We start from the raw sequence: 15,648 nt of genomic DNA on the forward strand, positions 1-15,648 counted from the left end.
AATGACACTTTATAGCTAGGACGTTCAAAGCCTTCAAGGTCATGCCCAGGATCAGCTGACTGCCTGAGGATGCAGGTGCACACTGCATGTCTCATCCAACATGCAGACAGTGTGTCATGAACTGGTACAGTATGACAGTCTTCACTGATACGTTCTTGAATAATACAAATTGTAGGGAGCAGGGATAGTGCATAAAAATCAATGCAATAAATATAAAGTTTTAAACTGTTCAAGTCCAAAAGGAACATTACAGTTACGCAATACCAGGTACGCTTCATATAGTCACAATGAAGTGAAACCTATTAACGTCAGATTAATAAATTATGCATTTATAATATTTACATAAGGGACTATTTGTAATAAACTGAAAGTAAAATTAATGCCAGACATATATCAACTGAAACCCTTCAAGTTTTGAAAGTTGACATGAGTATAACACATATTTTCCAGGACAGTATAATCTACCTGACTAACAACTATGCAGAATCCAGTGGGGTATTTTTATCTGATAATACAACACTGCTGACAAAAGCATAATACCTGCTTTTGACACAATCCCTCAGACTACTATTACCCTGTTACTATATCCACCAAGGTGGAGGGAAAACAGCTGATGGGTTATCATGAGCAGCACAGCTTGTGAAACAAATATATTCAGCCATCTTTATTATTAACTGATGACAGGATTAACCCTCAGTATTAACTGAGTGAGTTTAGTTTTACGCCGCACTCAGCAATATTCCAGCTATATGGTGGCGGTCTGTAAATAATTGAGTCTGGACCAGACAATCCAGTGATCAACAACATGAGCATCGTTCTGCACAATTGGGAACCAATAACATGTGTCAACCAAGTCAGCAAGCCTGAACACCTTATCCCGTTAGTTGCCTCTTATGACAAGCACAGCCGCTTTTATGGCAAGCATGGGTTGCTGAAGGCCTATTCTACCGAGGACCTTCAGGTCCTAAGTATTACCTGATGACAGGACTAACCCTCATTATTAATCAATGACATGGTTAACCTTCAGTATTAACTGGTGACAGGATTAACCCTAAGTATTAACTGATGACAGGATTAACCCTTATTATTGACTGATGACATGGTTAACCTCAGTATCAATTGATGACAGGATCAACCCTTAGAATTTACTGATGAAAGGATTACCTCTAACCCAATCATCTACATCAATATGTCTCACAATAATCAGTTATTGACCTAACTGTACTTCAAATGTCAAACAATTGCTTTCCTGCGTTAGATGAACTGTCAATCACCTACCTGTATTACTGTCGCCAGACATATGTCATATTGTGCCTACGTATGTCATGGGTTGAGTCAAAGTGTGACATAAAAGTCACCTACTTGCCTACCTGTGTAACAAATGTCTTTCATTTCCCTACCTAAGAACAGTCTGTTATTTGCTCATCTGCGTTATTACAATGTTTTTTTTCCCTACCCATGTAATAACAGCATGTCATTTGCCTACCCATGTGAAGCCTGTTATTATTTGCCTACCAGTGAAATAACAGTCTGTCATTTGCCTATTTGTGTAACAACAGCCTGTCAGTTTATGATTTGCCTACCTGTGTCATAACAATCTGTCATTTGCCTAACTGTGTAATAACAGTCTGTCATTTGCCTGCCTGTGTAACAACAGTCTGTCATTCCATGATCTGCCTACCTATGTAACAACAATCAGTCATTTGCCCATCTATGTTACAACAGTCTGTCATTTGCCTCCCTATGTAACAACAGCCTGTCATTTGCCTATTCGTGTAACCACATAGTTTACTGTCTACCTGTGTAACAGTCTGTCATTTGCCTGCACATGTAACAACATTTGCCTACCTGTGTTATTTGCCTACATGTCTACATCCACTGCAACTGACCATCTGAGTGTCTAGTGCAGAGAACCAACGTAAATATCATGACTCGGCACGACACAGTGACTCCACTTCTCTGACATGACTTCTCCACACACATAATCAAGTCAAATCCTCTCCAGAAAGGGTGTTCACTCATGCCACAGGCAAGACTCTTTAAATAACATGATATCTCCAGATCTTGCCTCACATGTGAATTTTACAGCCTTCTTGATCAATACGGAACAGATCAAGCTACCAGTCCCATGTGATTCAATCTGGAGCTGCTTCACTCAAGCCAACACAGGAAAACTAAATACTCAGTAGTTTGTGATAAGTGTGTTGGAATCTAATGGTAAACACATGTCTCTATGTCTGGACCCCTGGTGTGTTTCCATGCTGTCCCTCGATGGACTTCTTGCGACAGATAAAGAGTTAAGCCTGAATGAGTCAGTGCACACTTCTGCGTGTGTCATATCAACATTCCAGTCTGTTAGTTTCCAGTTATGTAGCCCTTTTCCATTGATCTGTAGCCATGGCAAGGAAATATGTTTGTTCCTGCAACATCACGTGATTTTCCTCAATATCATACAACCAGGAAATAAGAAACTCCCGGAGAGATAATACTATACAAGTTGTTGATATATAAGGAGGTAAGGCAGGGAGGTTCACAGTTTTCACTATTACTCCAGTGTGAAGATGCGGATTAGAAAGGGTCTTCATCAACATATGCTTGTCATAAGAGACAACTAACGGGATCGGGTCATCAGGCTTGCTGACTTGGCTGTCACATGTCATTGTATCCTAATACCATAATCGATGCTCATGCTTTTCATCATGCATTGTCTGGTCCAGACTCAATTAATTACAATCCACCACCATACAGCATTAAACAGTAAACCAACCAACCAACCAACCAGGTGGTACCATATATGAGGGCATGTGTATCTTCTCATATCAGTGTTAGCTAAGGCTGGATTTATAGCTCTAGCTCTCACATGCATTGTCACAGTTTAATAATGATGTGTCCTCAACATATGTCATATTTGGGATTTCACTTTATTAGGAATTCGCGGTGGCTGAGCGGGCTAGGTGGCTGACTTTGTGTGCTGGCGATTAGGTGCCTGACTCTGAGGGTGCGGGTTCGAATCCCGGATGGGACTCAACCGAAAAAAAGTACTAGAATTTGTACTTTACTAAGAAAGTGAAATCCCAAATATGACATATGTTGCATTTGACCACTTTCTAAATGGCATCGTGTGATGGGTCCTCAACTGTGATATTACTAATAGAGGCATAAAACCATACTTTCTCACTCACAAAGTACTATATTTTCCCTCAGCCCAGCTCTATGGGTAATGTTAAAGCACTAAATGCGACAAGTCAGGTTCTTGTCACCTGCAGCTACAGCTAGATAGATGAACAACACCATGACAACATGTTCACAACAGCTTCCCTTTCTTTTGTCCATAAGTCATAAACCAGGATGTGACTCAATTTCTGCTTTTGAAGGAGTTTTGAGTACAGTTAAACATAAACAGTTTGTACGTGGCAATGACTTTAGGCCACTTTGAGCACATCTTACAAACTCGGGGCGGTGGTTCCGAGAATAATCATTGTGTGCATGAAAGGGCAATAATGCAACAAATTATCCCATGGCATTATTTATGCAAGCAAATGTACCTTCCTGCCTTCTGATAAACTCCCAACCAGACAGCAGCAATGCTTATCCAAAGGTCGAACATTTTACCCTTAATGTGTGTCCATAAAGCTTTCCTCACCAAGAAGAGTCCTGGGCCCCGTTTCACAAAGATCTCATAAGCCTAAGATCTCATAAGTTTTCTCGTAGCCATTGTACCTCCTATACTGTAACACAGGAGCTACCGATGCTACGAGAAAAGTTACGAGATCTTAGGCTTACGAGAGCTTTGTGAGACGGGGCCCTGATCATGCAGACCCCACCTCCAACACACATGCACATCAACTTTTCAGGAATAGCAGACGGTCATCAGGGTGCACAAGCACCAAGGCTGCAGGCAGTGTGGGCGTTCCTGGAGCAATGCAAGATTCACCCACGCCCAAGTCTGTCTCACATGTTCTGTAATGTATTATTTTCCCTTCTGGCCAGCCCTCACTGTAATGATAAGGCTCTAAATGAAGCAAGTCTAGATTTCCTCTTGTTCTGATTATTCCATCTCAATGGGTTTCCTTTTCAATTTAAAAATATTTATTGTTTCTATCAGAAATTATATAAATTCAGCAACTGAGTGAATGTCTACATATGCCACTGTTCTCTGACCCATCAGGGACATGTTTGTGATTGCCTCCTGTGGAGATGTGTGACACATGCCAGGAGGTACTTTGTTCTGTGAAATGTTGCTCAAGCATGATCTATGTCACTTCAACACTTAATCTTTACTAATCTGGGGCTCCTTTCATGAAGCAAGCTTTACTAAGGTTAACCTAACCTCCCACTCATTCTCCACAGACCCCAACATGATCTGCTATTCAGCATTAGTGTACAAAACTGCCACTGGTCCACTATTGCATGACCAGTAATAATCCAGGAGGATCCATAATCTCCTTAGTCACTGGCCCTACTGGCTAGTGAATTTTCACAGGGTCATTTTGTATACATATCACTCTCTCAGACTTATTAACTTATGACACACTTTTAAATCATGCAGATTATGGCCTGACAAAAATGCTCATCATCTTAGCAACTTCATGATGAAACCAGTGTCTACATTTAAGTTCTGGGGTCATGAGACAAACATATCAAATGGTGGTTAATTACAATGAATGAAATAGTTAACATGTTTAACCCATTCAGAAGCTGAAACCGATAGTGAAGCATTTCAAACAAATATCTGCAATTCTCCCGCAGGCAGTACATGACTTCAAACAGACACCTGGACTGTCTCACACTCTCTCTTAACTTCATTATTTCCTTCTAAACACTAAAGCCATTAATAAAGCAAGTCTAGCTTTCCTCAGGTTCTGAATCTGACATCTCACTGAGGCACCTTTTCATTTTAATTTAAATGGAATTATTTGTTTCTGTTAATGATCAATATATTGAAAGTCTAACAGACACCACAAAGGTATGATTGGAGAGGATTGTCTCCATGGTGTAGTGGTTAGAGCACCCATCTGGAGGGCGTATGAGTTCGATCCCCCATTGCATCATACCAAAAAGATGGTTAAAATACGGTACTTGTTGGTTCCTGCTGGTGCATGGCATTGATGGCTACAGCAACGATGTATCGATTTATCGTCTCGGAGTCATTATAATGTGTCTGAGTGGGTTATTCATGCTGGTATCTCATTGAGCCCGCACTATAAAACCAGTGTTAGCCTGGGCTAATGCAAGTATGATGTTAAACCCCATTTCAGCTCACCTACAAAGTGGGAATGTTATTGGAACATCCAACTGAATGATTCCCTCATCAACGTGTGAAGTCAGTTGGTGCAGGGTGAGGACTACAGAGGGATGTACATGAACTACATCTGCAGCTGCCAAAATATCACAGCTCCATGCACCTTGAGATGTTACACAACTCAACTTAAATTGTTCTCCATCCCGACATCACAAGTGAAACCTCTCTCAACAACACCTCGACAGCAGACGTCAATATAATCATATTGGAGGGTCGTTATTTTCGTATCAGCCAAAGTTTATAATCTATCAAAATAGGACTGATCCATATCTACCTGTTGTCCTTGAGCATGATGAATGTTTCAGGACATCGTTCCACAAGGTCACTGAAGCGCAATAATGATCGTAACTCCCATAGCAGACATCCTTACAACAGGCTTATGCCAGTGGTAGAACAGCTATTGTAGAATCAGTCACTCTGTCCTAAGGACTTACTTATTGAGATTATCTGTAATTCCATGAGGATTTATGACAGACTGCTTTAGGAATGACCGACTTTCATATGAAACACTCTTCCTGTTAATGACGTAATATGAATAATAAATTTTCAATACAGTGAATGTGGCGTTCAAGTTAAACAGATTCCAGAGAAATGTAACTACCATACCTTCATTGTGTATTTCACTACGTGAGGAGACTGCCGTGGTGTTAACAGAATTGAGACTAATTATTGCAGGAGTTGAAATTCTATTTTTCTACACATTTCACACCTGCATGTAGCTAAGCAATACAGAAATACATTATTTTCCTTAAATCTTGACTGTCATATTTTGCAAAAAATTGTGAGGTATTTTTTGTTGATATAGACCACAGAAACTGACAAATAACTGTACAGGAAGATGATGTTGGCATGCTGCAATACATTACAACATACTGCAAAATGTACAAAACTTTAGTTCTACTACTTCCTTTTAACAAATAATGTCTATGATCAAGAGATCTAATTGTTTCAATAAAGGGAAAGAAACAGAGTGACTGAGTTTAGTTTTAAGCTGCACTCAGCAATATTCCAGCTATATGGCGGCAGTCTGTAAATACTAGTAATCGAGTCTGGACTAGACAATCCAGTGATCAACAACATGAGCACTGATCTGCACAATTGGGAACCGATGACGTGCCATCCACGTCAGTGAACCTGACCATCTGATCCTTTTAGTTGCCTCTTACGACAAGAAGAGTCGTGGGAAAGAAACTGAATATCTGTTGAGACTTATATTGTGCTTACATAACAGTGGACAAGCTTTACGGATGAACAACTTCAGTTAATTATGTAATGTATTTATATATTATCCTGTTTTCTACATGACGCATACTTGCTTGACAACCATACAAGTTTCTGTATCGAAACTTTGCATCATCTGAATAAAGAAATTGTTCGTCCATAAAGTTGGTCCATACATTACTCTCCAACTTACTCTCCAAATAATGCCACTCAAAGATGTTATATTGGACTTATTATCACTTAGGCGGTTTTGAAAATTACATTTTGCACTTCAACAGACAACACATCATGTCTTTCGTGTTTAACTCAGTTCAGAGCCTGAAACATCACAGTAACAGCAGCAAGATATCATATTATCCTAATCTCCTAAAGATGTAATTAACACATCAAAAGGTCAATGTGGAAAGTGGAAACAACAAATTTGAGAAGGATGAATATTAATGGTGGTGGTGAAACTAGTTAGAAACTTGAATTTCATTGCGCAATGATGCATAACAACATCATCCTACTTTAAGCAGTGAGTGTTCAAATGGTCTTCACTGGAAATGTAAAAAAAATATTTTCAACTTGAAACACATTATAAAAACTTAGTAAAGGCTTTATGGCAGTTGACTGTGTTTAACTTTAACTTTCTGTACCAAGAAGAGGAACGCACAAATGTCACAGATGGCTGTTGTTGTGTTATGTCAACAGGTTCATTCTTCCGCCAGAACATACACCATCACTGTCACACAGATTAACACCCTACAAATTTTTGCCAAGCATAGCAGGAAAATCGGTACCATGATATATTGTACTGGGCAATTCATGCGATTTACAGGTTAACCATTAACACTGCATGCCCTTGTTGATAACTGCAAATAAGTCCTTCCATTGGTGATATTTCCAATTGCCAATCAGAACGGACCTGTCTTATAACGCTGCACTACACTATGTAGGTCTGGCTTGTTTTGATCAAAGCTATAAAGAAGCTGGTAAGGAACTTAATGAAAGAGAAAATATGAAAACTATACCATTGAGATATCAGATATGCTTTGACGAAAACACATGCTCTAGTTGAATCATGAAAGGAGTTGACTAAATGCTGACTAACCTGCTTCCTGTAATCAGATTTCCAAGGCCAGGGCTGGTATTGAGTCATTATGCATAATCTCACTTTGATGGCTAAAGGTAGTTTCTAGCTTCAAAACATCTACATAATATTGAGTAAAATCCGTCTGTTGCCAAGCAATGGTCACAGCTGAATGAACAAAGGCATACCTTGCAAACAACCTCATTACCTTTGGAAAGTTTATAATGGAGCAACTATGATTTAGTTGTTGACTGTGAATAAGAGCAATGCAGACATGCTTCACAAGTTAAAGGTCACACTTATTTCAAAATGTACTGTGTTCACATTTTGTTCTTTTAAACTTTTGTTAAAAGGAGGGAATGCAGCACTGATGAAAACAGACTGTCTTTGTCATGCTACAGATATATTTTAGTTACAAGGGATCTCATTAAAATGACTGTAGGCAAATATATGGGATTGGTTTTCCGTCAACTTCATCTGATATAACACCATTACTTCTATTCTAGGACAACCGGTAAGTCACTAAGTGTGAAAAAATGAAGCTTTTTTGATGTAAAAAGTGAATTTACTTCTTATGAAATCTGTGTTTTCCTGGGTATGTAACAAGTAGGTATTCAGTCAATACGTATGTTGAAAAAGTTTAAGAAAACAGGTTTATTTAAAAGTAGACTTGACAAATAAGCTGATTAGAAGAGGAAAAATAATGGTTAGACGATCTGGCTGAATTTATTGATGGCATGTCGTCTACCCTGCCGACTGATTCTTCACAATATCAACCACTGGATTTCTGATGCAGACTCAGTTACTACAGAAGCTTTCAAAACTGGCAGCTATCCAAACCAGCAAGTTGTCAACACCAGCATAAAATCTCAGTCCTGTCTTTGGCTAGTTCATTTATCACGCATATGTTCTGCAATCCAGCACAGTTAATTCCAGATTTTGGCATGAAAACAGCCATCACAAATCCGCTGCATGGTGTTAAATTGGACAGATGTGTATCATCACCAATTAATCCGGCATGGAAGTAACAAGGGATCATGAGTGTGCAGCAGCCACCACAAGTCAAGTAACTACATGATTCCCCACGAAGATACTTTAATCATAGTTCAGGATAGGTGAATAAAAGTGATTATGAGCTGAGGTCTAGTCATAGGTAACCGTGCCATCTCTAACACCCATCATGCTGTCTAAACCAGATTACGTCATCTCTAACACCCATCATGCTGTCTAAACCAGATTACGTCATCTCTAACACCCATCATGCTGTCTAAACCAGATTACGTCATCTCTAACACCCATCATGCTGTCTAAACCAGATTACGTCATCTCTAACACCCATCATGCTGTCTAAACCAGATTACATCATCTCTAACACCCATCATGCTGTCTAAACCAGATTACGTCATCTTTAACACCCATCATGCTGTCTAAACCAGATTACGTCATCTCTAACACCCATCATGCTGTCTAAACCAGATTACGTCATCTCTAACACCCATCATGCTGTCTAAACCAGATTACGTCATCTCTAACACCCATCATGCTGTCTAAACCAGATTACATCATCTCTAACACCCATCATGCTGTCTAAACCAGATTACGTCATCTCTAACACCCATCATGCTGTCTAAACCAGATTACGTCATCTCTAACACCCATCATGCTGTCTAAACCAGATTACATCATCTCTAACACCCATCATGCTGTCTAAACCAGATTACGTCATCTTTAACACCCATCATGCTGTCTAAACCAGATTACATCATCTCTAACACCCATCATGCTGTCTAAACCAGATTATGTCATCTCTAACACCCATCATGCTGTCTAAACCAGATTACGTCATCTCTAACACCCATCATGCTGTCTAAACCAGATTACGTCATCTCTAACACCCATCATGCTGTCTAAACCAGATTACGTCATCTCTCACATCCAGCATGCTGTCTAAACCAGATTACGTCATCTCTAATACCCATCATGCTGTCTAAACCAGATTACGTCATCTCTAACACCCATCATGCTGTCTAAACCAGATTATTTCTTCAGTCCCCACAAGAGACAGTCTAGTCAGCTTCCACTGTATTTAATAATTCATTGCTTGAAGGCGTATGTCTAGGGTCGCTGAGTACAGTGGCATTTAAACAACAAACACACAAACACTGAACACAGCATCAGGTCTGACAAGGTTTTTTGGTAACAGATTTACCTATCACATCATGGCTAATTCTAATTCACAAATTTGAGACAAAAATATCTGGCTACAGTAAAGGAGGAAGAGCATGAAACATGTCACTGTTTTCCAGTGTCAACAAACTAACTTATTGCAATGATTTTGTGACAGATGGTGTAAAAATGATAAAAAGGTGTTGCAATGCACCATTGAGCACAATAACAAAGCTACAGTTTGTTTGATCGGATGCAATATTGTGACCTACAGCAAGAGAACGGAAGCAAGTGATAATTTTCTTCTTGTCAGGGCACTTCCTACAGCAGGATTATCAAGCTCTGTTTTGTTATTGATATTTACAAAATATCTTAATTTCTTCTGGCATGTAAGCATGGTAAGTTTACATATATTATATGATGTATGTATTCCATATACTGTAAACTGGAAATATTCTGAGCCTTGAAAATATTGCGTCAACATACCCTCAGGTTGTTCTGCAACATATTATTTTTGTGTTCAGAATAGCATAATTTTACCCAAAACTTGCAGCTGAACCTGAATGTTTTTTTGTTAACAAGGACAGTACCCATTGCTGTAATATGATTGGCTGTCTAAGGAAGGACACATGCATGATTCTGCCCTATCAAGATCCTCATAGCAGACTGAGGCAGAAAAGCGTAACTAGAAACCAATCTTTATCCAATACATTTATCCAATACAACTGCTTCTTACAACTGTGAATATACTCTTTGCAGGGATACAGTGATATTGTTGATGATCAGAGCTTTCGAACGATACCCACCATTAAACAATGCCTTGCATGTCATTGGTACGAAGCTTCCAAAACAAAAGGTATTTTCCCCGCTTGTATCCTGTTACCGAGAGGAAAGTCACTGATATCGGGAAATAGACGACCATACATATTATTTGAGAAATCATTTTATAATAAGTTAAAGGTCACATGCAACGTAAAACACAACTTTGCAGATTCTGGTACCTTTCGGTGTGCACTTACCGAAACAAATCATAAAAAATGCCAATTCAACCTATAAAGTTGAAAAAAACGCAATGAAAAAAAAGCCCGCGAAATCGGAGTTCAAACGTTTCACTAAATTCCCCCCAGCACTGGGGGGAAAACTGGTTTCAACAACTGTGCTGCGCTGCGTCTATAACGCATGCGCAGTGAATAGTTTCGCAGAGCTTGGAACAGTATGCATGCCCAGGGTCTAAGGTCGTGAGCAGTAGTCTAATCTTGGTTGTGTACACAAACAAGTAAATAATCTACTCGTTACGCAAAACAGCTTGTTGGTTGTGGTAAGCAGTCTCTGTCACAGAGAAAGCTCAGTGTCTGGTTTATTTACACCTATATGTCTATCTGCCTGTCTGCTAAAGACAACATGCAATACACAGCTTCAATCATTGACCACGTGCAATTTGAACTTAACACCTATCAGGCTATACGACATAAAGAAAATGAGTTGATTTATGACTCGTGCACCCGAGTCCCGTGTCTGCCACATTATGTAATTAGGCACGTGTGATACACATGACAGGTTTTTATGTCTGTGGGTTGCAAACAAACTACATGTACATTCATTTTTTTCGGATGACTGGATCTGACGGAAACTGGTGCAAACTCTTGTCAGTTTCAAGTCCTGCTTTGTACTTGACGAATGACAGATTCCAGCCATGCAGTAGTTTACCATTTCTACTGACATGTTTTTTATTGGATCGAGCGCAAATTCAGAGAACATGTATTTTCCAAACCCAACATCTCTATATACATTCTTCATGGATAACGACTTCTTTTCGTGTATATGATTTTGTTTGACAACAGTATATGAATCCATACTGAAACGACGCATCAAGTACACAAAAAGAAGTTGTTATCTGCAAAGGTTCTTACTTTCTTGTGACTGGCTATACTTCTAAAATGCCCATCAAACAGATCATCTTTCTGTACACACAATGAACCCTCAGCATATCAGCAAATGAAACAGCCAATCGGAAGCCGTCGTTACACTTGAGTGCATATCCACCCGCTATGACTGGGTTCGGTCTCCCGAGGGCTTCGTTTCGGGGGAAGTAAGCCCAAGTACAAAATATTGCACTTTTGAATCGCGATTGTACGCTTATAATTTTGTTTATTTGTTTTTTTAAAAGCAGCAATGTATATTATATGTCATGAATAAGTGATAAATGTGTTTTAATTATGTTTGATTTTTTGGTTGCATGTGACCTTTAACATATCTGGTTGACTGGCATTGAAAGAGTTAATATTACTAAGCCGAGTATTTTTTGCATTGGGAAGAGAAACGCAAAAGTCGCAAAATATAAACTGCAGCAGAATATTTCTGGTTTACAGGATATAGTCTGCAGCCTCTGGAGCAAGCTTCATAATGGTAACCTTTGAAGATCCAGGTTAGAATTGGTCTTCAGCAACCCACAATCGCTGACACATGTCATCGACTCCCAGCTTAAAGACTGATGCTGATGACATCAATCACACTGTTTCAAGGACTGTCTGGTTCTGAATTGAAAATTTACAGATACCTGTCATATAGTTGTAAGATTGCTTATATTGTAATATTGGCATGGCAGAATTTATCAATCTAGTAAAGCTGTGTAGCAATGTTATACAAATGTGACCTTTTTGTTAATGCTGGTGTGTAATCATAACAACAATCCTCTGAGGCATTCAACACAACTTGTGAAGGCTGTCTGAGGATTCTTCCATTTCTTTCTGCAGTTATAGCGCCCAGAAAAACTCAAATTGTAACAGATACAGTGGTGGTGGGAACTTCTGTTTAATATACAATGGCGCAGACGATATATAAAACGCGAACAACTCAATGAGATTTCATACAACTGTGCACAGAAAGGCAATCGCAACATTTCTTTACCTCTAAGCCACTGTGTGAAAATGCACTTAAATCTAGTTCCGTCTGCAGGAGACTTTGAAAAGTGATAATCTGATCTATTTCAGTGACAACAACTCCCAATCACAAAGTCCCCACACCACAAGTCATTTGTTCATATTTAGACCCCAAACCTAACTACTACACCAGTTGATTTTTTCCTGCATTCACTAGCATCAAATTGTGCTCGGTCGTACCGTCACGCATAGATCAGTACAGAGCTCCTCACAGACAACACTGGATAAATTAAGCGATGGCCCCCCCACATCCGACAACACATAATGTCAGACATGTTTGCATGAAATTGATAATTTACTTACCCCAATTAATCCTCTGATAAACGTTGTGGACCACGATACGGCAGTAAATATACTGCGAAGGTCATTGTCATCGTTGACCGATATCTGCCACCATTTTGATAACTTGCCAAGTTTGGTGGTCAAGGGGGAGACAACTTTTGTCGGATTGATATTCAGAATGACTTCAAGAACAGCCATACATTTTCAGGATCGAATCAACAAATTAAGATCGTTTCGCTGGAAGGTGAATACACTCTAGATATTTATTTGACATCCCAGTCGCTCACAAACGTACCCATGTAATGCACAGACGTGTTAAAATAAGGGGTGAAACGGAAAAGACGGTAAGCTAAATTAATTTCCACAAATATTTTGTTAACGTGTATGCGTTTCCGCTCAAAACCTTATTTACAAATAAAATGAGAGCAGAAACTGTCGACATTCAAAACTGCATAGTGACTGTATGGCTGCCGTTAGTGTTTCACAAGTGAAAATGTTTCAAAGGAAAAGGCAAAACATATGACACTATGTCAGGATATGAAGAGTTGTCTCCCCTGCAATAATACATTTCGAAGACTGTTGAAGCTTTATTATCTAAAAAAGTAAACTATTCTTTAAAAAAAGGTCGATGTCAACAACCATGCATATTTGACCTAAAAAATTGTGTCACACCAGAAACATTATCGTGTGTGAGTAATATGTTTCTTCATTGAGACTGTCAAACACAAAATAGTGAAAAAATAACAAAATGACTACTTGTATGCCAAAGCGCGGACCAGATTGTGATACCACAGGTTTCACTGTTATAATTATTGCAAGGGATGAAATCGAATCGTATCGTCGGTTGTTTAACGCGGCCTGTCGATAATGGAGTCGAAAGGGTAAGTAGCCGAAGGACAAACGGCCGGGCCGAGAAGTGAAAAGTCACAAAAGGGCCTTATTCCTAGTCACATCGGCCGAACGGAAGAAAAAACATTTAGACAGGTTTTACATTATTTATTAACACATATAACATTGAAACATATGCTTGTCTATGCTTGTCCTAAGAGGCGACTAACGGGATCGGTGGTCAGGCTTGCTGACTTGGCTGTCACATGTCATTGTATCCTAATACCATAATCAATGCTTGGTTGGCACATGTCATCGGTTCCCAATTGAGCAGATCGATGCTCATGTTGTTGATCACTGGATTGTCTGGTCCAGACTCGATTATTTACAGACCGCCGTCATATATCTGGAATATTGCTGAGTGCGGCGTAAAACTAAACTCACTTACTCACCCACTCACTCATTAATATCATCATAACTTAAATAAAATGTTAATAGTCAAGCATGTAGCCAAGTTTTCATGATTTATCGGACTTGAGGCAGACAGTCTTCTTCGCCTATAACAACAAGGTCGATTGATCTAATTAAGAATCAGTTCGTCAACATCTCCACATAACAATTAGGGAAGTTCAATTGAGAACTTAACTACTTCTAATTAGGAATCAATCAAAAGGACCCGTGAGCTCTTACTTGGACTGAAACAAGCTTGCCAGCCTCTGCTGTGTGGCTGTGGTTATAGTTTAATTAGATTTGGATTAAACACTTTCAACAACAGAAACAAGTATCACACGTTTAAATTATATATGGATTAAAAACTCACAACACGAATTAGTCATGACACTGAGTCAGGATGAGTCACGTTCAAGTTCCAATTAAAATCACAACACGCAAAACACTTTTTACACTATTTTACTATTAATTTCTTAAACATTTATTTTTCGGGCTTTTTTCATTCCAACCCTTTTGACCTTTTTTCGGCCGTTTTGACTACAAATTTCGTCACACATTATTTCATTGGCCACAGACAATAACTGAGTAAAGGTCATGTGCCACAGAGGTACATGCAACCGGTTTAAATTAAAGAGGTGTGAATGGCTCCAGTTTATTAATGCTTGAGTTGGTTAACTAGGTGCTAACGTCGTATAATAAATAAATTGAAGTCATTGTATGTCTGTTTCGTCAGCTGAGTGTATTGAATAAATCGTAATCTTTATTCATTAAAGATTCTTCCTTAGCCATGGTTACCGTTAATTAATCCAGGGCCGGTTTGGGTAAAATATCCAGGGGCCGGTTCGGCCTGGGGCCGGTTCGGGTGTATTCGTAATAAATGCATTGTTAAATTGGTACTAATGGTATTGTATTAATCTCTTCTGCTCGTCTGTCGGTCGCCTGAAACAGCTGTTTTGGACTTTGAGCTCACTGTATATAACGTTGTTCGTTCGCTGTTGCCTTTTGCTCAACTGCTCATCGGCTTGCTTCTCTATCAGTGTCACTCACATGTTTTGGTGGCATTTGAACTACCTGCATCAATAATGCCAGCTGTATCCAAATGTATACAATCTTGGTTTGGATGTATGATGTGTTAGAGAGACATCCAGTCGTATCTATCATTACGTGAAGCCGTTGTAGGTGGCACCTTTTGAACAGTTCGTGGCAACGTATGAATAATGTGTGTGTGTGTGTGTGTGTGTGTGTGTGTGTGTGTGTGTGTGTGTGTGTGTGTGTGTGTGTGTGTGTGTGTGTGAGTGTGTGTGTGTGTGTGTGTGTGTGCATTTCACCATTAACCCTTACCTGAGAAATCAGAAAATAAACATGTGACACTTTTACTTTTGTTTCTC

At 39.3% G+C, this 15,648-nt stretch overlaps 1 protein-coding gene across 1 annotated transcript in view; it reads right to left on the reverse strand.

Moving 5' to 3' along the window:
* The window catches only part of LOC137294186 (phosphorylase b kinase gamma catalytic chain, skeletal muscle/heart isoform-like), a 40,027-nt gene extending 26,877 nt beyond the window's left edge, over nucleotides 1–13,150 (reverse strand). Inside the window, exon 1 of the mRNA XM_067825181.1 lies at nucleotides 13,004–13,150. The gene's annotated coding sequence lies outside the window, so the exon portion shown is untranslated. The remainder of the gene's footprint in view (nucleotides 1–13,003) is intronic.
* Nucleotides 13,151–15,648: the final 2,498 nt, after the last annotated feature.

The sequence above is a fragment of the Haliotis asinina genome, chromosome 1 (genome assembly GCF_037392515.1).
Source record: "Haliotis asinina isolate JCU_RB_2024 chromosome 1, JCU_Hal_asi_v2, whole genome shotgun sequence".
Taxonomy (NCBI): Eukaryota; Metazoa; Mollusca; class Gastropoda; order Lepetellida; family Haliotidae; genus Haliotis; species Haliotis asinina.